Genomic DNA, 11568 nt, shown 5'->3' with positions numbered 1-11568 from the left:
AGTAAGTGGGTGGTGCGGTCCCTATCTTTGTCAGCAAGTTTTTTAATTAGCCTCGATGCATAGTTCCCCCCATCCATGTTCATCAATTTTGTCGCATCCTTTCGCAATATTTCAAAGCTCTCCCATGCGTCTAAGGTGTGCGGCTTATTCCTTTGTCGTACCAGCTCCAGAATGACCCTCCTTGGCCAGGCTGGTGCTTATAGCATCTCACGTAAATTGGGCATGCACGTTTTTAATTTTATTTTTGAGTAACTTTCCAAGCCCGCGTTCTGTTGTTGAAGATGCTCTATCTTCCGAAGCGGTGAGGAACTTATGGTACCAAAAGTGAGAGCTCTTCGCTTTTTAACTTAGGTAAAAATTCCTGGCGGTCATCCCGATTAAAAAGTTGTGATCCTTCAAAGTGGGTGTTGGTTTATATGATTATGGTAAATTCTGAATTTCCAATCCTACCTCGTGAGGGAGAGAGGATGGAGGTCCACTCGTACTAAAACCGGACGACCCAAAAGAAAGCAACAACAGCTATTCAGCGATTGTCGAAACTGTTCGGTAAGGTGACCAGGAATTTCCTTACAGACACCGTTGGGGGACCATAATTTCGCTAGTAGCGGACTGTTCCCGGAGGTGTGGAGGTCAAGCTCTCGAAAATAGTCATCGAATATCTCTTTGACAGTACATTGAACCAAGAAACCCTCATTCCATATTTTGACCTCTCCTGGGCCAATCGGAGGTTCAATGTTATAGCATATGAAAGCGAATTTTCTCAAAATTGTTCAAAATTGTCGTTAAGACCAGTATCGCCTTGGAGATCGTAAGGATCAAGCTAATCCCGGTTGATAATATTTCTACGAATCATTTTGTTTGCATCTGGCCACTGAAGGTCTGGATTTACAGGGAAAGCCTGTCTAATGTCTGTTTATTGACATTTAGCTATCCGGCAGCGACGAGACTGCGGTAAGAGAGGAAAACCCACAAAAGAACAGTTTACTCTTCCAAATCCCCATAAGCTGAAAGTTGAGAAGGGACCTTAAGTTGACTGTTTCCTTCAACAAGAATGGGGTAGGCAACACATTCAGCCACGGTAGAAAGCTCACCCAACAGTTGGTCCATCGTTAGGTTTCATATAAATGGACCTGCTATAGATCCCTGTGGGCAGTCGCACTCCACATTCATCCTCACACGGACCTTGACATCTTGGACGAATCCTTTTCTACCATGGAAATAGCTCTTCCACTGAGTTAATTTCTGGCAGCCATACTCACAAAGTTTTGACAACTCGGACGACCAACTTAGGTAATGAAATACGTCTTTAAATCTACAAATATTATAAGGACCTAGTTGTTACGACAACGGACAACAGCAAACAAAGACCCGCTGACACGGAAGCCATACGCTTCACAGATACCAGATGGGATGTTTTCACCCCCGGTCGAAGGACTATAATCCTCTTTAGGACCTAGCCAAGGGTCGGGAGGCCCTGTGCGACGGAGGATTAGTTTTATCATTCTCTGGTGACTTCTTGAGCACAACTACCCTGTTGCAGTCAACGCGCACTTCCAGTGCTGCATATTTATCTACGTTACCGCGTTACCGTTCGTCAGTCCCCGTCGGACCGTCGATTCCATCTCCTCCAACGGCTGGTTGGTGGCGTCAACTGGATCTAGGTCGTCGTCTGGTTTTGCAGAGCGGAACGGAAAAGGTTGGCTGTTTGCCTGCGGTTCCCCTTCCTTGATAACAATCCAGTTGTCCATGGCGATCCTGGGGGTTTTGAAGGCGCAGGGTTTGGACGAGCTAATCCTTATCCATGCGCATTTTCTACAACCAGATGCGAGCGACCAGTCTCCTGGGAATCTCGTCGTAGAGAACGAGATTGAGCTGATCTCCGCGACGTGCAAACTGATAAAGTGCCTGGAGAATTGGTCCTCGCAAGTTATAACGGTGAACCCACGGACCACCTGAGAGGAATCAAAGTAGGGGATGAATCCTTCGGCATTACAAAATGTTCATTTTTTATTTTCATGAAAATGGTTAGGAACCAAATCCCATATGACTCCCCTACTCTGTACCAAACAAAGTGTCCTGAAATCTAGAAAACATCCCTCCCATATTCCATCAAAATTCCAACCGTCGAGGCAATGATGCGCATTTGAAGACTAAATCGTACCTGGACTCAATTCCCAACGGCATAGCTGGGCTACTTTTCTGATCCAATTTCCACGTCAAGGGGGTTAAGGTCTTGTCGCTTTCTAGAATTTATGTTCGCTCGTAAAATCGTGAAGCGTGTAAATTATGGATTTCGAGAAAGAGAGCTACATTTGGAACCGAGGGACGAAAAAAAAACGCAAGGATACGTACCATGGAACACTTTCCACCTTTTTCGCATTCTGGACAGAATTTGGTTGGCTTGGGTTCTTTTTCTTACGACCGAATAACTTTATGGGAAATCTTATCAGCAACGACTGTAAAGTGTTCCATAACTCTCAAAATTTGAACAGTTTCTTTAGGTTTAAGATAAAGCGTTCCGGTAATCATTGAGAGGCTGTGCAAGGAGAATTTTATATTATTTACGATGGGGACAAAGGAGGGTGTTTTTTATTGTTCTGTCATAATCGCATTTTCAAGAGACAGCCTAGGAAAAATGTAGGATGTCCCGGCCTATGCCATATTTTATGTACAACTACATCGAGGGTAAGTTCAATTTGCTTGAATATTCCATGAACGCACATCCTTTCCCAGCACCATGTCCTGACAATAGTCCCTTAAATTTGTTGAAAATCCTCAAAGTGTCCCAAACAAATTTCTGCTGTTCCAATTTAACATGACCCACTGACATGATTTCCCAGAATTGTCAGTTCTTTATTTGGCTGCTGCCATTCACCTTCGCCCCTTGAGGAAGTACGGCGGAAGGACCCTTCGCTCAGATGACAATATCAATGATAACACCCAAATTGAAAAGAATGTTTTGCTGAACCGACTAATTCCTGTATCACTTTCGTTTTCATGTCTTCTGCATCTTTGAGTGGAAGGTTCCTTTTTGGAGTGAGGCAACTTATTTTTTTGTACATTTCGTACTTAAAGGACTTATTGACTTAGCTCCTTTTTGGGTCGTCTTTGATTTTTGTGAGTACTTGAAGCGGATGTGTATGGAAGAAGGGAAGAATAGAACGGAAATTGAGTTCAAATATGACAACTGAGGGTGGGAAAGGGAACTGGATGTAAATAGCGTGGAAGATTTATATCTTTCAAGTGCGACTTCTTTTCAAATTTTGTTTACAGTCCTTATTCCCTAAGGTCCTATTCAGTGCAGAGAGAGCCAATTTAATTTAGGTACTTATCGGGGAAAGTGGAGCTTATGTTTAGTTCAGATGCAAGTATCTGACTTTAATCTCTCTTGGAGTGAGGTACTTTTGTTGTAGAGAGTTTTCAAAGGAAGCGCTTTGTTTGAAATTTCTATGCCTCTCACGTCAGTCAACGTTCCCTATACGGATTAATGCAGGAATACTTTTAATACCTCAATGTGATTTACGGATCACATTCTCTACATTATGTTAGATGAGAGATGACCCTGGATTCAGAATATCATCATCAACGGCGCAACAAGGCCTGCCTCAATAGGGAACTCCAGACATCCCGGTTATGGGCCAAGGTCCATTAATTCGATGGGTCTACTCCTTGTTCTGGCGGTCGTCGCTGAAAACCGATTTCGGAAGCCCCAGGAGCATGTAAGGCCGGGCTGGGGGTAGGCTCGTCCAACTGATGAGGATTAGCTTGCCTGCTGGCCACGTGTTAGAGCAAGTGGATCTGGCGTGGGGATGAGCCGAAGCAATAGCCCGGGGATCGTCCTCTCTGTATTGGCGAAGGTGCTAATAGGACCACAAGCCAAGGTAGAGCCGCGTACGCCTAAGGCTGTGTGGAAAAATGGGGAACTTGTTATTTAGTATGCGATCCTTGGGCATCTTGAGTTTCAAATAAGACCCTCACCCTTGTGGCCGGTTAGTCAGGGTGAATATTCTTCTCGGACTACTCACGGGACCAAGATAGAGACTCAATAAACAAAAAACAAAATAAACCGACGAGGGTAGACAAGATGATGATGCCAGGTGCGTCATCGGAGGACGAGCTGGTGGCATCCGGCCAGGACACAGTAATCTTCGAGAGCAGTATAATCAGGCCGTCACACTGGTGTGCTGAAACCAACCGTGGACTAGGGGTTGGCGGATGGCGATTCCGCTAGCCGCAAACTAGCGCCGGACGTGTAGACCAGCGTTGAGGCCAAATTGTCGGAGACGGTCATTGAACATCTTCTGGATGTCGAGAGCGAACAGACGGGATCTATTCCCTGTTTTGATTCATCTCTGGTGGTTAGTGGGTACTATGTTATCGCTTGCAAAGACTAATTCTCCACGGACTTTTTCTCGGTTCATGTGTCGCTAAGATCAGTGATGCCTGGAAACACGTAAAACTCAAAGCCATCCCCTACGACGAGATTCCGAAGAGACTGGTCGCTCGCATCTGATGAAGGTCCGCATTGATAAGAACGAGTTCATCCAATACCAGCGCCTGCAAAACCCCAGGAATCTTATGGACGACTGAGTAGTTTCAAGGAGGAGGAACTCCAGACAAACAACTATAAAATGTGGCTTCAAGTCAGGAACGCAAAGGCGAAAGTATTCCGCTTTGGAAAACCGGACGACAACCTAGATCCAATCGACGCCGCCAACCAGCTGTTCAAGGAGATGAGGATCGACGGTCTGACGGGGACCGACGAACCCCAGAGCAAGCAGATCATGCTGAGGGTAACGCAGATAAATCTGTAGGACTCGATCTGCTCCTCGGTTAAAATACTCCTCCTAGAGGAAGACATCGGCATCACACTAGTACAGGAGCCTTGGGTAGGAGGCGACCGAACCATTGAGCAAAAAGTATAATAGAATGAAGCTTAATAGGATTCAAAGAACCGCGTGAGCAGGTGTTACCGGGGATCTGCAGTTCTCCCCCGCAGACGTTCTCAATTCACTACTGCATCTACTCCCCCTCGACCTCCACATGAAATATGTTGTAGCGTGCAGTGCCGTCAGATTACGTAAGTCCGGATACTGAACGGTGAAACTTTACGGCTATAGTAACATCCTAGACGAAGTAACTCGGGAAATCTGGGCATTCCGCATGGGCCATGCCACTTGCAAGCTGAACTTCACGAGAAGTTTTGCTGTAGAAATTCTAACCAGGGCAGAGCGGGAGACCGGCGGCGTATTGCAAGATCATGACACAGTATTCTTCAATGACGGATCAAAGATGGCCTGTGGAGTCGGTGCGGGGGTTTGCTCGAGAACACACACTGTTTCTGACTCGTATGGTCTCCTAGATTTTCCTAGCATATTCTAAGTCGTAGTGCTGGCGATACTGGAAGCCTGCTGGTGCATGATCCGAGCCTTAAGCGTGGCTATTCTGACCGACAGCCAAGCGCCCATTAAGGATTTGTGCTCAGCAACGACATTCCCCAGGTTGGAGAGGAAATGCAGAGAAGTCAGCCGCGGAGAAGACGGGGAACCCTCAGGCACTTCCTTTCCATTTGGCAAGCTCTAGCTAGAGTCAAATTAAGGACACTGGGTAAACCATTTTTTGGTGATCTCAGAGAGATTTCTACCTGCATGTGAATGTTACGGGCTTGCTCTGAAGATCTGGGCCAGCTGGACTCTGCCTCCCTGCTCTCGTAATAGCAGTCACGGTCTTAGGAGTTTGAGGCAACAAAACGGCACACCACCGCGCTAATTGGGCTCTTCGGAGCGGCCACTAAAGTTGGGTGAGGGCATATTTGTTTATGGAATTTTAAACAGAAGCATATTCTGACCAGGTTACTAGGAAGAGCAGGAAATACTTAATCCCCACGCATTTTTTTGAGAAGGTGGAAATTTCCAAAAAGATACTGATGTTGATGCGCCAGTGTATGGACTTTTTATCTACTAAAACTACCTCCGACACCTCTGTGTCCGGTGGAACCACCATAAGGTATTACATCACGAACGCAGGATATCTGAGACAGTTCTGAAAGCAGACCACACCCCCATTCTTAGACTGCACTCAGTTTGCTTTTCCCCAAATTGGAGTTACCAAGAGAAAGATGAAGCTCACCGCCCTAACTATAAGTAACCTAGAAGCATAGCCGTAACCGCCCCCCCCCCCCTCCTCCCTAGAAGGAAGGGAAGTGGATCATACGAGCTGTATTGCGCAGCGCTCACGGTGAAAAGAAGGAACGGTACCGCATCGGCTTCGTGTCAGGCTGCCAGATGTGTCAGCAGTAGTTCAGTGCATCGGTGGAGGCGTTCCCTACTCCTGTGTGCCGCTACACCGAGGAGGCCGAAAGGCAAAAACTATGACCACGCCAGATCATCGCGAGTTATTAAGGCAGCCATCAGCGTTCGGTGCCAACATTCTAGCATCCCATTGAACTGCGTATGGCATGCAGTGGTCCCGTAGCGTTTGAGACCCAGGAGATTGGCTAACTCCGAGAAAAGGGTAGACTCGAATTGCATTCCCTGTTCCGTGATGATTACGGCTGGTACTCCAAAGCTCCACTCTCGACAGAGGGCCTCGGCACATGATTGGGCGGGAATGTCAGCCAGAGGAATTGCTTCAGGCCACCTCGTAGACCTGCCGATAATTTTGAAGCAATACTTGTAACCATGCGAGTCCCGCAAAGGGTCAATGATATCGAGATGGATGGTGTGGAAGTGCTAGGTCGCCTACTTCCTTTCGTACGTGCTTGCTGACCTTGCAATTCTGGCACGCGATGCATTGTATGGCCCAAGAGTTTATGTGATTGTTCATGGATGGTCAGAAGTATTTCCCAGTGACTAACCGGTTCATCGTCTTGATGCCTGGGTACGCAAAATTATATATTGCCTGGAATTCTTCCCAATGAAAATCGGCCGTAATGGATGGTCTGGGTCCCTTATCTGAGGTCTAGCAGAGTAAATAAGGGTTTGAGCCGAAAATAGGAAACTCCTGGAATTTGTATTTGGGGTTTGCTTTCAGGCTCTGAAACTCTGCGTTGTCTTTTTGTACCTCAGCGATTGCCGTATAAACGACTGCGGTGGAGACTGTGACTGTCTAGATTCCAGACAAAGCATCTGCAACAACATTGCCTTTACCAGACCCATGTTGGATATCAGAAGTAAACTGGCTGATATAACACTTTTGCCATAGTTGGCGAGGGGACACTTTGTCGGGCTTTTGTGTAACCGTGAAAGTAAGGGACTTGTGGTCTAAGAAATGCCAGAAGTGTAACATGACCCAGCTGTTGTTTGGCGGTTTCAAATGTCTGGACCGCCTCAGCAGACCACGCAGCCTCGCGGGAGCCTTTGGTTTCGGTCCCAAACAAGTAGGCTTAACTTGCCCAAAAACCTTCGCAGATCCTTCTTTGTGGTTGGTAAGGGATAGCTCTTAATCGCCTCAACCTTGTCTGGGCCAAGTTGGATACCGTCAGGGGTTATTAAGTGGCCGAGAAATTTTACCTGTTTCTGCAGGAATCTACATTTTTCAACGTTTATAACTGGCCGGCTCTCAAGGAGACGTTGAAAAATGCACTCGAAATAGTCCAAGCGTTCAGATTCGGATGAAGATACGACCAAATCAGGATAGAGTGGATGAACCTCTGGAACGCCTAAGCAGCGTTGCGGTTTTTTCTGGAGAGTACGCAAATTGGTGGTCGACAACGTCCTCGAAAATAATAGAGAGAGTATGGTTTTAGCGGGTGCAAATTTTCCCTGAGGTCTTGTTCTGCAGGTCCACCAGCAGTTCATAATGAGACAGGAAGTCTGCGCCTAAAATGAGGGTGCTTATGTCTGACAGAACGAATCATCACGAAAACGTTTGGCGCGGTCCGAGACTCATGTCCACCTGCCTGCAACCATAGGTGCGGATGGAAGAGGAGTTCGCGGTAGCCGATCGGAGGTTTTGCGGGATTAAAGTGTGTTGGGATGGGGTACAGGGAGAAGCGACACTTCAGCGCCCGTGTCGACCGGGGAGCAACACCTGCTTTGCGGGTCGAAGATTGTAAGGCAACGTGGTACTGTGCTTCGGGTAGCCGTCGCCGAGGTACCCAGCGAGCCTAGTTTTTTGTTGCGTTAAACATGCATCCAGTGGTACATTCAGTTGGTTCAGCTTCGAATTTACGATGATACGAACAAATCGTCGAGGCCGATGAGGGTCTCGCCGGGCGGCTACCCGAACGCTCATTTCGGGAAGCAGACCTCGACCGTGATTGCGATCGAAATCTACCCTCTGAAGGGAAAGTACCTATCTTGGCGGCGAGCTTTGTAATCGCGTCAGCCGTGTCGGCACTATGGCCTTGAATGAACAAAAATTGGTTCTTTCTTCCAATGTAAAGTATCTGGATCCAAAACTAAATTGGAGATTACACATAGTACTGAGGGTTAAGAAGGGCTGTATAGCCTTCTATGCCTGCACGAGAACCTTTGCAAAGAAATGGGGTCTCCGGCCGAGGATGGTTCTCTGGATGTACATCGCTGTGGTGCGTCCAATCCTAACGTACGGCTCTATTGTATAATGACAGACTTTGAGCAAAAAGTACAATAGAACGAACCTTAATAGGATTCAAAGAGGTGCTACTGAGGCTCTGCAGTCCTGCCTGGCGGATGCTCTTCTGCATCTCCTCCTCCAGATTCCAACATTAAATACGTTAGCGTGCAGTGCCGTCAGACTACGTGAGTTCGAATGCTGGACAGCGCGACTGTGAAGGGCGGAGTCAAGTAGCACTACTTAGCGGCCGCGGGCCTTAGATGGCGAAGGCTTATCAGCTGTACCAAGTCAAGAAGGATTTGGCCCGATCATGAGAGCTCCTGTACCAGACGCGTGTAAATGCATTTAAGATTACGGTGGTTTGCACCGGGTAGTGACCCATTGGGGACCATGTCGCCAGGTTCGGCATACCCTACAATTCACATTGCCAAAGCTGCGGAGAAGGAAGGGAAACGTTCATTGACTTTCTCTGCGATTTCCCAGCTCTAGCTAGAGTCTGGCTACAGACACTGGGTAAACCATTTTTTGGGGACCTCAGAGAGATTTTTAGCTGCAGGGTGGGAAAGCTGCTTACCTTCGTGAATGCTACGGGCTGGCTCTGAAGATCCGAAGCGGCTGGATTCTGTCACCCTGCTCGCATAACAGCAGTCACGGGGTTTGGAGTTTGAGGCATCAAAATGACGCATCATAGCGATAATTGGGCTCCTTGGAGCGGCCACTGATACCTACCTATCGATACCTACCATATAGTCGGTTCGACTTCGCCAGTTAGATTTAACATTTACCCTAGTGCTTTCAGATTTGGCGTTATTGGAGACTTCGAAGAACTTCCGCGTAATATTTCCCTTCGTTTGGCTTGATGAGGATGGCCTCTCGCGGTGGTTTGCTTCTTGTCTTTTTCTTGGGCGTTGATGTTGTCGCCGCAGTTGACTTCGTCTTTGCTACGGTGGAGCCACTGCCTCGCTGTTCGACTTAGGTTGTTGTTGTTGATTTTCTTTCTGTTTTCGACCCTGCTTGGACGCTTGGTTATCATCTCGCGGAGTTTCTTTTACTGTGTCCTTGTCGGCTGATCCACGCTGTTTTCCCCTCTTTTAGTCGATTGTTTGTTGCATTTCTGGCGGGTTGAAGACACTAGGTTTTGTGCAACTAGGGCCTGGACTAGCCATGCGCTTTTTCCTCAGCTCGGTTTCGGTCTTCCAGGAGTTTCGGTGGTGTGCAATAAGGTCCAGTAGTTCTTCCATCTCCATAGTCTCAATTTTGACGTCCATGGAGATATTTCGCTGACGATGGTTGCAGCCTTCATTTTCCGTAGGACCACCCCGCACGTCTTGAGTAACCTCTCTTCCTCTACCCTTGTCTTTCAGATGAGGTCCATCTTCTCCGGTGAGATGACTTTTGTTTTCAACTGGTTGGGAAGTTCACCAGCCTTTATTCCCGACAAAGAGGGATCACGCAGCTAGGAGTTTGTTATCTTTTCCCGTGGCCTGTTTTCCGAACTCGAATTCGAGGCGTCTCTCCTTCTAGGCCGGAAGGATTTTGAGCCTTTATAGTGTCGCTCCTTTTTTTACTTCTAGTCGTCTTCATCCTTGGGGCAGTGGGTCTTTCTGCTTTTCCAGTAGGTGACCGTCGTAACTTGGCACTTCTTGTAAAGGGATTCGTAGTGGCATCTCCCATTTTAGCACGGTGGGCGTGCTGTATTGTTGGTCCTTCTAAAAATTTCAGCTATTGCCGTCTTGTTAGCTGTTGCTGGTGTTTTCATTGTAGTTTGATTCCTAGCCGCAAGCCGCTATCTCTACTAGAAAGTGCAGTCGCCTTAAAGGATCCACAAATCCACAAATCCTTATGGGAATTTGTGTTCAGAGCTGGGTTCGGGCGCAAGTCAGGAGTCCATTTCAACTGAACCTGGACTGCCGACTTAATGGTATCATAGCTTTGAATGTGCTGGTACCCCTACCAAGGTTATTATCGGGAAGGGGAACAGAATACCACAACTGTCAGCTCATATGCTCATATTCTGGGGCTACCAACTGGCAGTTGTGAGTCGACTTAATTCACAAATAACGAGGATTGTTACCGTCCAGCAACTTTGCCCTGTATGTCCAAACCCGTTTGGTCCCAAAACCGGCAGGATAAGAGCTTCCTATCATTATGTGGTAAAACCATTCAACTGAATTGGCAATCCATCAAATTAAAATGAATTTCATTAATGCCTGATTAATTGCGGAGGAAGCTCGATTTGCAGAAATCGATACCCAATTAAGTCTACCTCATTTAGTCATACTCGTACGAATCAGGTGAGATTTCGAACGGAATCGAATGACGATAATTATTCATTTTAACTCCTTGATACCATCCCATGGCTCAGAGATTATATCCTTCGGCATGCACATATCTAGGCGATTACCGGGTGTACTTACATATGTAGATACGTGACTGAAAATGAGCCTTGTCGCTCGCTTGGGGAAGTTTTTTTTTAAGGATTCCTACTGTTCCTTGCAGGAGGGTCGAAAAAGGGGTTCGACACAACACCGAACCCGAATTTGGCATGAATTGATCACAAGGAAATTACGGTTCAATTAACAACTTTCCCCTAACCAAAGACTATGCCTCGGGTTTTCCTGGAAAATATTGAAGAAATGCTCAGTTGTGGGTTGGGATTGCATCCTGAAATTTTAATATGCATTCCATCCGGTACGAATACTGAGGTGAAGGTCTGCAAATAAGTGTGCACATGTGAATTTCCATAAGCCGGGAAACTTCCAAATTGCTTTCATTGAGGATACTGCACGCTTGCACATTGAGTGCACTTGAAAAAGGACGAAAAGCACCTAAGGATACACTGGAAATGTGTTCGTATATTTTGAAGTTTGGTTTTTAGTTCCGATAAGCAATATGTGACATTATATTGGATACGAAGCAGTCGTGGTAGCTTTGCTAGTTTGAAAGGATAGCAAGGACATGTACGTAGTACGTGGTTGCATAATATCCCATAAATAAAAAGTGGAGACCCCGGTGATAAGGCATCTGCTG

Source organism: Hermetia illucens, chromosome 3, assembly GCF_905115235.1.
Source record: "Hermetia illucens chromosome 3, iHerIll2.2.curated.20191125, whole genome shotgun sequence".
Taxonomy (NCBI): Eukaryota; Metazoa; Arthropoda; class Insecta; order Diptera; family Stratiomyidae; genus Hermetia; species Hermetia illucens.
The sequence above is the reverse complement of the archived record's forward strand: the minus strand, read 5'-3'. Positions refer to the sequence as shown.